The 16,219-nt window shown below is 42.3% G+C and overlaps 1 protein-coding gene across 1 annotated transcript in view; it reads left to right on the top strand.

The window, feature by feature from the left end:
* Positions 1-2,740: 2,740 nt before the first annotated feature.
* erfl1 (Ets2 repressor factor like 1) overlaps positions 2,741-16,219 on the top strand; it is a 36,881-nt gene continuing 23,402 nt past the window's right edge. The window contains exon 1 of the mRNA XM_028581438.1: positions 2,741-2,842. The gene's annotated coding sequence lies outside the window, so the exon portion shown is untranslated. The remainder of the gene's footprint in view (positions 2,843-16,219) is intronic.

The raw sequence follows: 16,219 nt of genomic DNA, 5'->3' as shown, positions 1-16,219 counted from the left end.
GGCGCATCGATACAGTGCAGAGCCGAACTTGAAAAAATATTTGGAATAGGCTATGCTCATCTTTATGTGGATCCGCTGGTCGCTCCTCAGATTTCTTTTTCTTTTTAGGTGTTTACCCCCCTTACAACTTTGATGCATATTTATGCGCGCCATTGGTGTAGGCTACTCCATCAATTATTTGTGCCAGTATATATCCAGATAAACAGTGTTTGTAAATCAATACACGCATGTAACTATTGCAGATTACGAGATCGATCAATGGATCCACCCTAACCCTGGCGTCAATTATTCACATCTAACTTTACACAACACCAGCCTGCCGCAACAAAGTTTGCTGCGTGGGAGTGTGTGCGTGTTTTTCTGACAGAAAAAAAACAAGATTTACAAGTGAAGAAAGCTTTAGGATTATTTGTTTAATTTACAGTAACAGCAAATACGTTTAACGAAACATAATATTAATAATAATTGTTATATTTTTTCAGTCGATTCTGAAGGTATTTGTTTTACAGGGAATAAATAAAAATAATACTTATTTATTTTTCTGATTTATAGCTGTTTTCCGGAATCATTAAACATAGTTTTGGCTTTTTGTAACTTCACAATCAGACATCACCTCTCTCTCTCTCTCTCTCTCTCTCTCTCTCTCTCTCTCTCTCTCTCTCTCTCTCTCTCTCTCTCTCTCTCTCTCTCTCTCTCTCTCTCTCTCTCTCTCTGTTGGCCTGAAACAGTCCGTCCGGTCTGTGTTTCCTGTGTGTGAAGTTTCAGGCCAACGTGTTGAGCCCTCTCTTCTCCAGTCTCCCGTTTTAATTGAATTATTTCAGTGGTTCTTGTGGCGCTTCTCGCCGGCCGTCTCATCCGTCTCTCTGCTGTCAATACTTGGTGGAAATATTTCCGACATTAAATGGCATTTGGGGGAAATTTCTCCCCACGTCACTCACCCTCCCCTCCTCCATCCTTCACCTCTGCCCGGCTGGCTTTGAACTCGTTAACCCGTCCAATTAATTGTGTTATTATAATATAAGCGCTTTAACGCTGCTGCTATTTACCCCACACTGTGCAGATATTATAAATATCTCTCCAGCCACCTGATAGACCTTCTCTGCTCGTTTTCTTTATAGGGAATATTAATAACAATATTAATAATGATAATAATAATCGATTGCATTATCTTGCTTTCATATAACAAACAGGATACGACTTATTTTTGTTTTAAAGTAATCCTATTATTATTATTATTATTATTATTAACCTATTATTATTATTATTATTATTATTGTTATTATTATTATAAGGCTATTATATCGAACGAATACTCTACACTCCAGAGTTTATTTCTTAAAGCATCCTGTTAGAACTTGAAACTCCTCCTTTTCCACTTAATTTATATTTATAAAAAATATCTTATTAGATTCTTCCAAAATTCGTTTTATAATTTAATTTGCTCTGATTAATGTATTTGATTTAATCTTTTAGAATAAAAATACGTAATTAATTTACTGCTTTTCGTCCGTAATTTACTTGTTATTCACTCGCCGTCAGAAAGAAAATATAAACATGACTGTTTCTGTTTTATCTTTGTTTCTATTCTTTTGCTTTATTTTTTAGAGAATTGTTAGAATCATAATCTTGTATTAAATTATTTTTTTTGTAGATTTTACCTGAGTTTTGTTTTATTATTATTATGTTCAATAGCCTATATGTCTATATGCTTTCAATTCTTTTCGGGTTATGCTCGTGATTCTTTGGTGAGGAATTAAGATTTTGGATGTAACCTCCCTTCCTAATATATTTCTCTTTCTCTTTTTTTGTTTTTGTTTTTCCTCTTCATGGAAATAGACTATTGGCTTTCTTTTATTCATCAAGGCAGTCGACTTACGGGGGCTCTCACCTCTTCTCATCTCTATCTCCATTCGGAAAAATAAACTTCTGACTGCTGCGAGAGGCAGGTTTTGATTTTTAAAAAGTGCTCTCATCCTTAATGTGTTGTCATCTGGAAAGCAATTTCGTATGATCAAAGTGCGGCTAGTTAGTGCGGTCAATATCCTTTCCAGCACCCTTCTCATATATCGATAACAAGACAGCAGAGCCTCTCGCTGAGCTGCGTTCAGGGCCTCTGTATATCCGCTCTGTGTATCGATAAACCCGGATATACCCCGTGCGCAAAAAAAGCTATAACCTCATATATACATTACAGAAGACTTCCATATAAATGCAGCAGAAATATAAGTCATTCTGGGGATTTTGTTGGAATATTTTAGAGACATCAATTCGACACATGAATACCATCAATTGCGATTAGGCCAAGTTATTTGCAAATAACTGCGCAAAAGACGCACTAAGAAGAAGGAAGATGGTACTTTATTACTATTTAAGTCATGTATATGGGGTATTAGTGATTTTTCTCATACTGGCATCTCTTCCTCTATGACAGTAAAGAGTAAATAAGGTGATTGATCTGTGGTCGATGTGTGGTCCTGCGGGAAAACAACAAAACACAAGCGCCAGGATCGGCTCCACTCTGCTGGACCGACGCGTCGCCGGTCCCGGAGTTTATTTGCTCTTATTTCATTTTTCTTTTTCCGATCTGAATGAAAAGTTTGTCCGCACAGACTCGTCTTTTTGTGTCCATAATGATTATTTAATTTACTATCTGTTTTTTCTTTTCTTTTTTTAGTGACGCATTTGTACAGCGCGACAGCGGCACCCCCCCCCCCTCTGACCTCCTCCCTTCTGGGTCGGAACAACAAGCGCAGCGGCGAACCAATTCCAGTTCAGTCCGAGAGACGGTGATCGGGCTTCGGCCTCAGGTGCATCTCTGAGGCGGGGCGACGCGGAGGTCCAGGTGGGTGAACTTCCTCCTCCAACCTGCCAATATCTCAGTCTCCCTTTGCTTTTCTACCTGCTTTTCTTTTACACTTGCCTTCATTTGTCTTTTAAAACCACGCTCATTATGTCCACAAACATTACGTATCACATTATAGGAAGTTAAGTCACTTCAGGTCAAAATGTTTTTCCACGGGAGGAGTCATGTGTTGTTAATTTAAAATTGAAGCTCACAACTGCCAAGTGTGTCCATGTGGAGAAATTGCGACACTTGCAGTAAAATTGTAATTTTATATAGGCTATATTATTTTTTTAAAGATATATTACTGCACAATAGGAAACCTTTGAGTCTCTCTCTCACTGACTGGTAACTCAGGAACTCAGATTATTATGAACGCATATACTGTATTTTGATAGTGATATCATGTGTAGCTTCAATTTTGAACGTTGCAAGATTTCCTTGGTCAGATACCTTGATCAGCTTTGGATTCAGGGTTTGTTTTTTAGTTTTTTCAAACACCTCTTTCTTGCTATTGAAAATTTGTCAGTGATGAAGCTGCACAGACCTGTCTGTGAATAATCAAAGGTGTCCAATGCGCCATGCAATAGCCTTTGGCCATAACCGGTCACATCAAGGATGCTCCTCCAGCCATGGCAGCCAATGTCTGAATGTATCCTCTGGCTCCTCTGCTCCATCCTAATTCTACTTATCTGATGTTAGCCCCTTGGTGCACCTTAAAATTTGTGTTTCATTATTCAACAGGCATTACCATTTGGCTGTAGACACACTTCTACCTGTTACACTCTAAGCCTATAGGGCAATTGAAGGACTCCTTTGTATCTTTCCCACCATCTCCCTCGTGGCCCCCCTCTCTCTCCCGTGGCCCTCATACCCCTGTCGTCTCTCGCTGCCACACCTGGTAACTACAAACTTGTACACAATAATAACAGCCAGATGTATCCATCTATCTCTCTATCTAGCCTGTCGGCAGTTAGTGGAGTGGCTGAGAGACTTGCAGGCGTGAAAGGTCAGTTAATCAATGGTGCACAATTTGACAAATCCCAGCGACTCTTATCGTCCTCACAGGCGTTTAGGGCCAAAAGGAGGACCACCGAGATAAATGCTTAATCCGAGAGAGAGAGAGAGAGAGAGAGAGAGAGAGAGAACAGATACAGGACCACTGTGAAGCAGATGGGCATGCAAAGAGGTTGGGAGGTGGAGGGTTTGAAGGAGTTGGCGAGTGGAGAGAAATGGGAGAAAGACGGAGACATGGAAATGGTTCAAAGCAAAACTGAAACGTGAACAAATGTGTCCGCATTTGGATATGACGGATTCTCCTTTTCTCTGTCACGCTAAAAGAAAAAAAGAAAAAAAAGGGGGACAACTTTGTGGCTCTTAGATCGTCAAATTCGCCTCAGGCTCAACAAGCCATGCGCATGCCTTCTGGGTTGACATAGAAATCCTGGTTCACTCTCAGTTATGGCTCTGCTGTTGTGTGTGTGTGTGTGGTTGTGTGTGTGTAAAGTTGAGAAAAACGTGAGGAAAACAAAGGTGTATGAGTGGTTGAATTCTCCTGTGGCATGTTAGCTTGCCTGCAGCAGTGTGCAACCAAGAGGAAAATGAGCTTTTGTCCACAAGGCTGGCCTCTTTTTTCTCTCCGCTTTTTGAACTGCAGGGGTTTGGAAGGTGGCACAATTTCTTTGCCCTTATACCCTTAACAAAGATCACCCCAGGATGACATGGTGGCAGTTGTTTTTTTATTGAGCTGTAATGCAGTTTTTATTTCTTGTATGTGGTTTTATTGGCATTAATCTCATTTAGGTTAATGATCAAAATGGTGCCATTGTCACCAAAACTGATTTCTTGAATGTGTGTCCGTGTGTTTCTTTTTCCCACCTGGATGCGAGAGAGCTGCTTGAGCAATCACACAGACAGACGCTCATGTCCTTTCTCTACATCTCAATACAAGTTCAGTGTAATTCGATTGGGATTAGTTGCACTGGCATGACAGCAGATCCCTAGTATTGCCAAAGCACTTAGGAGGCAATGACAGGACCACATCGACACGCGCTTACACATACACAACACCCTGCGACTGGTCAACCTTGTAGAGAGAGAAAAGCAGAGAGAGAGAGACAAAGTGACAGCCAAGTCAAAGAGATTTTGGCAAAATCTCAGGATGATGAAGTTAAAGGATGATAGAAAGTTGTCGAAAGAAGTGTGAAAAGAAGAGGGGGGAAAAATGATGAAGGGACCCGGATGACGAGCAGAGCTAAAGCAAGACAGAGTGCGTCCAAAGAGATGAAAGAATGATTGACTCGCATGGAGAGTGATGGAGAGAGGAGAAAGAAGGAGGGAGATGAAATGGAGAAAGAAGGAGGTAGAGGAGGTGAAAGAGAGCGAGCAGGAAGAAATGGCTAAGGACAGTAAAAGAGAGGACAAAAGATAGAGGGAGCAAGAGAGGATAAAATGTTTAAGAGTGATGTACGAGAAGAGGGGAGAGGAAGAAATTTACTAGAAGTCAAGTTGTCCCCGGTCAGTCATTAATCCGATTTAAGAGCAATTAAGGTGAGACTGATTCCTTCCTAGAGAGAAAGAAATAGATGGAGAGGCTGAAGAGAGGGGGGAGAAAGAGAGGAGACAGCGAGGGAGAGAAGAAAAGAGTGATTGAAAGAGAAAAGTGGGAAAATAAAACAGGTGTCTGAACTCTGAACGCCTGTTAGTGGACAAATTAGAGGCAATGGAATGTATACAGAAAACATGGCGACTCATTTCAAACTGTGAGATGTAATTATTTTACAAAGATGTGACATTTGACTACATGCACAAGATATGACTTAAAAATAGATCGACTTAGACGTAAAACTGTTGAAAGGCAAACTGAGGTGAGGTGAAATATATACAGTATATTGTATTTAAAAAAAAATGTGTAGTACTTAAGGTTTTGGTGGTGGTTTTTTTACACACTGGTATCCTTGAATAATTGAATAATAATAATTGAATTTCCCGTGAGATCAGGATCATACAGAAGTAACACTGTTGACCGAAGCTTAATGTGAAAGCAACCAACCAGGACCTCCAGTCTGCATGTTGGAGCTCTGCTACCTGTGAGATTATTCTTCCAAGAGCGGACAGAAGTTGTAAAGTTGAGTTTTAGGTGAAAGCACACAGGCCATTTCGCTCCTGTCAACAACAGACAGAGAAGGGCAGAGAGGAGAAACAGACGGAGAGTGAGGGACAAAGTAAAGACGAATCTCCTTTGAATGAAAATGAAAAGAAAAGCACAGAAGCAATGAAGGTAGCTCCCTTCCTCCTCCTCCTGCTCCTCCCACTCCGCCAAACCCCTCCAATCCCGGCTCGGTGTGCTCTGTTGTTTCAGATGTGTATCAGAGGTCTCAGGGTCGACACAGGGGTCCCTCCGCTGCTGTAGCATTTCTATGTCTATTGGGAGATGGTGGTCCTGATAGCGCGGCCATCTGACACGTACACAACAGTACATAAATCAAACGCACACATACACACACTCCATTTATCTCCCACTCAAGCAGTGCGGTGATAGCAGCCAACTCTGCATAGAGTCAGAGAGAGGGAGAGGTTGTGCTCTTTCTTGTTAAGTGGGAAAGTAATGGGTAGCTGTAAAAGGTTTACTTCTGTTGCTGCCATCTCTATTGTTCTGGCCTAGTCAGTGTTTGTGCCTCTTTTGTTGGATGTGCTTGAACAGTATATAGCACACTCGACTGCTTCCATAATTGCCGTTCCACATAACTACAGGACAAGAGTGTGTTATTACGAAGCCTGTTAAGGCAAAGAATGGAGCAAATTGAAAGCTGAGGTCATAGATTTTGTTGTGCAACATTTTAGGCATCTGATTGGAAATTATTTTACATTATTTCATTCACTTATAGTCCATCAATACTGAATACATCTATTTTTTTTTAAAAAGCAGCTCACCATTATAAGAACAATTACCTTGTACACATCTCCTTATTTTATTTAATTTTTGTATCCTGGCTTTTCTCCCATCAAGATTCTGTCTATTTTTCTGTGGCGCATCCATTGCAGTTTCTATGAACCAATCTGAAGCCCATCACAAGTCCCAGATTGAGAGGCCATTTGGCTGCTGTTGACAGGAGGGAGCAGCTATTGACAGGGCCCTGCCGGGGAGGCGTGTCTCGGGCCCCACGTCCAAAGCGTTTGTGGCGTTTAATACACTGTAGCAGTGGTCTTCACAGCCCTCACCCTGCATGCTACTGCCATAGGGATCAATATGCACTGGGTTAGAGAGAATTGGACCATCTGATGCACGCTCGGAGAGAGGGATGAGGGAAAATGAGTGAGTGAGAGAGACAGAAACAGCAGGGAGGGATGGGGTAGCAAGGGATTTAAAGGAAAAAAAGAGGAGCAGGCTTGAACAAGGGGAGATGGCGAGACCAAAAGGAGGAGAAGGGAAGAGAGGAAATGATTAGAGGAACGGTTTAAAAGACATGAAGGCAGAGTGCTACCCAGCATGGAGATAGATAGCAAGGGAGAGAAAGTGGTCAGCGGTTGAAAGAGACATTCAGCTGGGAGAGAAAACAGATTGGAGTGAACGGCGATAGACACTGAAAAAGAGGAAGACTCTAGACACCAGTGAGGATACACACAGGAAAGGAAAAAAGACATAAGGGAAGAGAAGAGTGGGAGATAGGAAGGGAGAGGGGGCGGTAGACGAAAGGAGGGGGGAGAAAAACAGAGAGAGAGAGAGGTGCGGGGGAAGGATGAGGAGAAAGGGAGGGGAGGGGGGTAAAATTTCCATCAGGTTTTCAATTGGGGCGGATCAATAGTGTATTAGAGCTCACCTTGACCCCGTCTCTCCCCCTTCTCCCCGGCCCAGCACACAGGCCAAGCTTCTCTCCCTCACAGCAGGGGACAGAGAGGGGGAGAGATTGCATTACGGCCTCCCTTTCTTGGACCAAAGTGGCAGAAAATGGCACAATAAAAGCAAGAGCGGACAGAAAGAAAGGAAAACTAAGTCGCGGCAGGCAGAAACAGAGAAAGTGGGAGACAAGGAGTAAGAGAGAGTGGAGCGAGCTGGAGGAGACACCAGCGGGTGATGTCGTGCTTGTTTGGACAGAGCTTTCTGAGAGAGGAAACCGCTCGGGTGCCGGGGTGTGTGTGCATCATGGAGACATGACTTGTTTGTATCACCACACACTCAAAAGGACAGGTTGGAGCCAAACTGTCGTCCACACAAAACATATTCATGCATACTTAACATACGTGCAGAGCACAAACGCACACAAAATGGTTTATATAATTGTGCACGCTCTTGATACACTCACAGGGACTGGATAACCTTGCTAGTTAGTGTAGAAGTGCTCACACACACTCATGCATAAGCCTGATCTCATTTGTAGGAGCTCATTTGTATTTTTGTTTTATGTGTATGATGCATTTAAAACAAATATAGCCTGCTTTAACTTGACAGTTACTATAATCAGCCTAACCTCAGAAAAAAACTTAAACTTAAAGCTGCATTCAGCGATTTCTGACCACAACGGGGAAGAAAACAACCCAAAACAAGCCCACAGAAACAGAGCACCTGATACAGTATACCAGCCAAATACCCAAGGTATTACATTAGTGGTGGATTGGTGTGTAGCATATTCGCATCACGTCACAGATCTGCAATTAATGTTTGCTTCTTATTAAACATACCCACAATCTTTCACTAAACTGAATCTTACTGTAGTTATATGTACAGATATTGTAGAAAGCAATAATGTTTGATGTTACAAAAAACGCTGAATGTACTCAGAGGTTTTGCATAATCATTTATGCTCTTGTCAGGTGACAGGGTTGGATATACTTACAGCTTATCAAGTAGTTATAACTAAAACTGTTAGCAAACATTTGCCTACTTATGCATCAAGCAGACACAGAAGCTTGAGCATCACAGTAGAATTATGTTTCTGGTGTTTATTTACAGGCCTTGTTGCAACATTTTGGTCTCCACCAGCACCTAAGAAAATAGAAAGCTGGACTTCCCTCTCTAGCTTCTGGTTTACTTTGATTTTCTGCAGTTCCATGCTAGCCAAGTAGCATACATTCACCTTCATGCAAGCCTATTAGATGGTTGCTTATGGTTTTGTTTAGGGGTTCATGAGAGCTGTGAGACTCAACCATGCATTCCATCTGTGGGTCAGAGAAACAAAATAATTAAACTAAAAGCTGTGCAGAGCTGCTGTTGATCCTCAGTGGGTATCACACTACCAAATCAATTAAAAAACATCACACAAGCTAATAACAGCAATTTTGTATTTTTCTGATAAAACTACAAATACAGCACTGCAAAAACTAGATCTATCTTTGTCCAGATGTGGTGTGAAAGCTTTTTGTGTTATTTCTATGACCTGCAGTGAGAATAAGTTGCATACAAAGACTCAGGCACCCAGACACACACACACACACACACACACACACACACACACACACACACCCAAACACAAACACACACACACACACACACACACACACACACACACAAAGACACACACACAAAGACATACATAAGGCTAGTAGGACACTCTCCATCACTGGAGGACAGCAAGATGTGAAGCTGTTTGAGGAGGACAGGGGCAGAGGGAGCGCGTTGATGGGGGGAGAGGTTGAATAAAAAAAATTGATCTGTGAATTTAGCATTTAGACACAGTTTACAAAGCGATATAGAGGGGAGGCCCAGGAGCAGAGGGGACTGTGCGGGGGAGGACACTTAACTTTACAATAGGTCATCTCTGCCTATTTGACTAAGTGTAACACTGACATCCTGGCTTGTATGCTGCACTGTGTATATACCCCAGAAAATAAACGCAAAATACTATTCACAGATTCTCCTCTCAACGATCCATCTTTGGGTGAGCGTGTGATTTAGCTGTTTAGACAGGAGCTTGTTTGTAAAAGTGCAGACCTACTAGCAGCACCATCCTCATCTCTTCCCCACATTTCCTAATGCTGTTCCTATTGTCACCCATCCACACTCCGGTGCACATGCACACACCAAGACACACACAAGACAACAACAGACAAATGCGCACACACGCGCGCACCCTATCTCTGACACACACAGTAACGCACAAACTCTGTCCCGCTCGCTGAGGGGGAGAAAAGGGAAGAAAAAAGGAGAGAAAAAAGAAATCGATCGCCGGGGATAGCGGTGCGCGTCGGAGAATCGTATCTTGTCAAAATAATATATTACCCTCATCCCCGCCTGATCGATGCGGTGGATTAGGGATGGAGGGCTCCCTCTCTCCCCTCCTCTCTCTCCTTCTCTTCCTCCTCGGTGCTTGGTGCAGTTTAATATTTACCTCCGTGAAAGAGCGGCCGCGACGGCTCTCAGCCCTAATTGATTCCGACACATGGGGCTCTGTGCTCAGGCTGCGGATGAGAGAGGGAGGGCTGGCTGGAATGCAGAGGGAGAAAAGAGAAAGAAAGAAGAAGAAAAGAGAGGAAAGAAAGAAACCAAATAAAGAAAGGAATGAACAAGAAAAGAAAGAAGAGAGGGAGGGAATGGGCTGGAGTGTAAGACAACAGTGTGAACAGCAAAATAGTGGAAAATGTGGTAAATGCATATGCTTATTTCAAGAAGGGGAGAGACAAAAGACATAAGGAAGCTGAAAGAAGCTGCAAAAAGAAAGGAAAGGGTAGAAGTGAAGCTAAAGTATTCAGTTTAAATAAGTGGATGGATAAAATTAACAGGGGTGATAGAGAGACAGAGTGAGAGATGAACTAAAGGAAAACCATGGAGGTCAGAAGACAATATAGTTGGGAAGGTGTAAGATGGACAAAGGACAGCTTGGGTTAGAGAGGGGTGGGGATAGCACAAATGGGGGGGGATGAATGGAAAGGATAGCGGAGAGGAAATGAATCAGGAAGAATGAGGGAAACTGAGAGGAGTAGGTGGAAATGGGACAGCACGCAGAAACGGCACCAGGAGAGCAGGAAGAGTAACGGGAGGGATGAGGGCCGGGGAGAGCAAATGAGAGGGGATTAAGAGAGCGACATGAAGATGGATAGAAACAGAGGAGTGAAACATGACGGGCGGAATGTAGAGCACCAATAAAAACGCGAGAACAGGGAGGAAAGAAATAGGGGGGATGATGGAAAAAAGAGGCTGGCGCAGAGGTGACAGAATGATATCAGGTGGGATAGACAGAAAACAGGAGTGATAGCGGAGCAAGAGGCGGAAGGGTAGAGAGGGACCATATTTTCCGTTGAAGGAACTGGCCTGTCATGCTGTTCCGCCAGCGCAGAGCAGCTCTATAAAATACAGGGAGCAGACGGGTCGTGTCGGGTGACTTATGTGTATATCTAGGCTTTGTCAATATTTCTTTCTGTCTGCCCTCCTCTGTGCTTCCCCTATTGCCTTCTCGCTCCTGTGCTCTCTTTCTCCACCTCCAATTGTGCCTCCGCTCGCTCTCTATGTGTGTGTTTGTCCCAGTTAAGTGCTCACTTCTTCTTCACAGCAGCCTTGTTCATCTTTGTTCCTCTTTCCTTTATCAAGTGGGTGCAAATATAGGCTACAGAAGGTGTCCATCCATCTTCGTCCGCTACAGAAGGTATATGTTTCGAAAGTCGTCTGCGCCTTTAAACGTTGGCTTGCAAGCCAGACATGACTATGGCATAATGGTCTGAGGACTTGGCAGGCTTATATCCCCCACTGATTCTCCATTATGATACAATACAGGCAGGATGATGAGCCTTGCAGTTAAATTGACATTATTGACAGAGCGCCAACACAAATATTCTCATTGATATTTGTATTTTATCATAAAGTCTGTCTCTAACCCCCCAAAACAAGCAGACAGCTACTGGTGTTTCACACCTATCACACCTACACTCCCTGTTTTTCAGTTTCTCTTCTGCATGAGTGCATGTATGAATGAATGCATGTGTTTGTGTACGTCTCTCTGTATGCACACTCCTCTAGTCAGTCTTTGCCCCAATACAGAAGCACCGGGTGGTAGGCCGATTTATTCATGTGGTCCCAGGGAGGATTGCACCTCCTCTTCCTCATTTGGCATGGTTTAGTATCCTGAGCACAGCCCTGCAGAGACCCAGGTCCACGGGGGGCCAGACATCCTGCAGATACACTGCCCCGGTCTACAACTGGTGGACACTTACAAATTATCCTGCTCTACATTTCATGTATATTCATTAAGAAAACATGTCAAAACTTCACAGAACAGCTGCAATGTTGCCTAGATTTTACTTTAGTTGATGTCTTGACCACATGTAACTTTCAAGCCCAGTTTGGGTCCAGATGGGACCTCGTTATTTTACTTCTTTTTTTTGGGGGGGGCATTTTAGGCTTTTATTAGATAGGACAGCTTATATATGAAAGGGGAAAGAGAGGGGGAATGACATGCAGCAAAAGGACGCAGGTCGGATGTGACCTGCGACCACTGCGTCAAGGACTAAGCCTCTATATATGGGTGTGTGCTCTACCAGGTGAGCTAACCAGGCGCTCTGTTGTTTGTATTAAGAGAGAGAAAACAATGATCTTGGTTTACACTGGTATAAGGTAAAAGAGAAATCTATATAGGTTTTGGTTTACACTGGTATAAGGTACACAAAAGAATGTCACTGATGATTGTGATATGGATCTTGCTGCCATTATGAGTCCATGACCTGAGTGTCACCGTGGAAACAGAGAGAGTAAAAAAAGATACAGGACATAGAAGTTGCACTCGAATGAAACAGAACTTATTTGTTTTTACAGAACAACCTGAAAATCCCCATTCCATCTCCATGACTTCCTTTGTTTTTGATCTATTGTTTTTTTTTTTTCTTCCTTTTCTCTCCCTCTGTCACTGTGTCTGTTCTTTATTTACACCTCTCCCGGTCTCTCTGCAGTGGCTCAGGGAGCGGTAACAGAAGTGTCACTTGTCATTATTGGTCTAATTCAGTAATCCGTCATCGTGCACTCACTGTATGCAGCGCATTATATGCCGGCACAGCAGGTGTACTACGCACTGAGGTGGAGATTCGATTTGACACGCACACAGGCGAGAGGGCCGACGGGGCCCGGGGCAGACGTGCACTGAGTGTGTGTGTGTGTGTGTGTGTGTGTGTGTGTGTGTGTGTGTGTGTGTGTGTCCAAGTGTGTGTGTATTGTACATTTGTTTGTGTGTGTCCAAGTGTGTGTATTGTACATTTGTTTGTGTGTGTGTCCAAGTGTGTGTGTGTGTGTATGTGTGTGTGTAAGAGAGAGTGGGAGATGGAAACACAGATAGAAAGATGGAGAGATTGAATTTGTGTGTGTGTGTGTGTGTGTGTGTGTGTGTGTGTGTGTGTGTGTGTGTGTGTGTGTGTGTGTGTGTGCACATGGATATATGACTTCTAAGAGGTCTGTGTAATGGGAAGAGACAGAAATGGTATTAAAAGACAAGAAATTGTAGTAAATATGGAAACAGTCATAACAGAAGAGTCATTTTAAAAAAGCACATTCGTAAGAAAAGTCACAACAGTATATTATGGAGGCTTTATTAACCATTCGTTTAGAATCTGTGCTTGTTGAACTCAGAGTTTGCTCTGTCTTGTTTGTGTCTGAAATATTTATTTTGACTCCAAAATTTGTGTTCATCAGTGTGCTGTATGTGTTTTGTGACCCTAAGGTCCAAGTAACCCAGTCAACAACCAGTAAGGAAGATAAAACTGTCTGAAAACAAGGCTATAATACGATCTACAGTACAAAAACAAGGCTGATTTAAATGTGGTGTTAAGTCGTATTGATTCTCATTTGTGGTTGGTTCTTACTGAGTTATCTGGACTGCAGGTTTTTCTGTAACATTAAGAAGTTCTTCATTATAAATGTGTATATTTTAGAAAGGTGTAAAAGAACAGAACAATTTATGCAATTTACTTAGTTGCTTAATACAGTCAATTCAATCTGATTTATAAAATTAGCTTTGAAAAGCAGTTTAGATTTAACATTTTGGCATGCGCCAGTAGTTTCTTTTCTTTTCACCTCTTACTAAACTGCTTGTCTATTTGGGACATATTTACATATTTCTATCTTTACCCAGGCATTTCTGCCTTTATTTGACAATTAGAATAGAGAGATGTCAGAACACGAGGGGAGAGAGAAGATCAATGGCATGCAACAAAAGGGACAATTATGCAGTCAGCATCTTAAACCCTTAAGCCACCCAGACGCCCCCGAATTTTGTTATTAGATCATATGGACTCATTGCGTCACACTAATAGACACCCTTAAGGGATGTAACAGGAGGTTTCAGTGGCCAGGTATTAGCTAAGGTTTCTCTCCATACTGTCATCAGTCTACAACAACCAGAACAACAACAATGTAAAGCTGTGCCAGTTTTTAGACAGTAGTTTATACACAGTTGTGGGATAAATCCACAAACAGAGATCCAAGCATTACATCTCCCAGATCTTTGGTGGACCTCGTGCATCAGTATTAACTGCACTCCTTAAATAAAAAATGATGGATTCAACAGGGTTATTGTAGAAGCGCCATGATAAGGCCATCAAACCCAAAGTTTGGGACTACGTGTGAGATTAATATAGATATAATAAACCACAAGTAGCTATGAGAAATTGTGATGTGTAGGTTCAAGTTGGAGGTGGTGAGGTTAGGTAAGCTGTTGCTGTGGTTAGGGCTTCTTTTTAAATGCAGAAGAATGATCCCTGAAGACAGGTTTTATTTAATCTGCTTCTGTCTATCTTATGTTTGTTTATATATAAACAAATATCTGCATACAATAAGCTAATATCTCCCGATTCGTCAGTCTTACTCTACCATAAATATCTTGTTATGCTAGCTGTTATAGGACATGACACTACTGCAGACAAAATATCCAGCTCACTTGGTGGTGCGACTTTAGACCCAATCTACCCACATTCATACTTATTGTGTGCTTTATATTAACAGTGCAGATCCATCTGGCCGTGCGACGCTTCTGTCGCGCCGCGCTCCACTTTATTCCTATGGGTGACGTCAAGCAACTTTAACGATGCCCATCTTTATGCAAATTAATCCGTTGAACGCGACTATCCAGTAGAAGTAGACGAAAATCTTTCAAACTAACCTTTGTCGATCTGAAATGAAGACAGATTCAGTAACTGCGTGGCCTATTTCTCGCTTAAAATGTTTTCAGAAACACGTTTCGGTGAACTATTTTCGTAAAATACGAGATCGTATTCTCAACGAGCCGCCATGATGCATCGTTTTGAAATTCGAGAGCAGCCAGACCCAGGTAACGCGTTCGTCCAATCAGCTGCCGGTCAAGGGCGTGGAGCATCAACCATGGATGTATGACGTCGCGACACCACACTTCAGTTGTTTTTTTTGGGGGGTTTACGTATAAATGCTTTCTGTATGACACTAATTAATCATAGTACATAGTACTAGAAATTTAGACAAACAGGCTTGTAGTTTGTCCCCCATTATTGATGGCACCATTGAGCAGCAGCAGCAGCAGTCACTGGCTGCACTGCACTCTCAAAGGTCAACACTTAACTGTACGTAAGTTTGTAGTTCAACAAAGCTGAGTGTTCTCCCACTTGTCACACAATATTGATTGCATACATTGTGGTATAGGATGATCCCCTGTAATCCCCCCGCCCCCCACCCCCCTGCAATGCACTCTGGGTAGGAGAGTTTTTGTGTGTGTCTGAACCAGTGTGAGAGGGATAGGGTTTAAGGTTTGTGATGTTGGGGCTTCCCCTTCTCTCTTTATCAATGGCAATTTGTATGTGAGTGCTCACCTCTGTAGTCCCAGTGGGCACGGTGGATTTCATCAAGGTCTTAACCCCACAAGGCTACAAATCCTGTTACCACTGTAAGTGTTTTAAACTGTTTAAACTATCAAAATGCTCCATGCTGAGTCCCAGGCCCTGTACGAGTCACGCCCAGACCCCACTGAACCATATGAGTCTAACTGCATTTACTTGTTTCTCTCTTTTTTTGTTGTTGCTTCATATAACACCTGCCATTTCCACCGGTTTATCAAACTCCAGCTCCACGTAAGACGACTCCGAGGGGATTCAGCGCTATTGGTTTGTCTCAAGTTTTTACTGCTGGTTTTATCGATTCATTTTCATCATTCCTTTTTTCATTAACAAGTTAGCAAAATATAAGACACTTTTATGGGATTTGACTATCCTCCAACTTTTATCTTTTCATTGTTACAATAGAATCACTTCATGTAGCCCCCTGAATGACTGCTGTTGTATTATAACCTAAAATCATTATTATAGGATTATTGTAATATCCGTAATAATCAATACAAACACTCCTAGACGAAAGGTTTACCGGTTCAGTTATAATCCTATTCATAATTGTTACATAATTGCAATTATCATAAATAAACCTTTTAAAGGCATAAATTTAAG

Source organism: Perca flavescens, chromosome 6 (assembly GCF_004354835.1).
Source record: "Perca flavescens isolate YP-PL-M2 chromosome 6, PFLA_1.0, whole genome shotgun sequence".
NCBI lineage: Eukaryota > Metazoa > Chordata > Actinopteri > Perciformes > Percidae > Perca > Perca flavescens.
The sequence above is the reverse complement of the archived record's forward strand: the minus strand, read 5'-3'. Positions and strand labels throughout refer to the sequence as shown.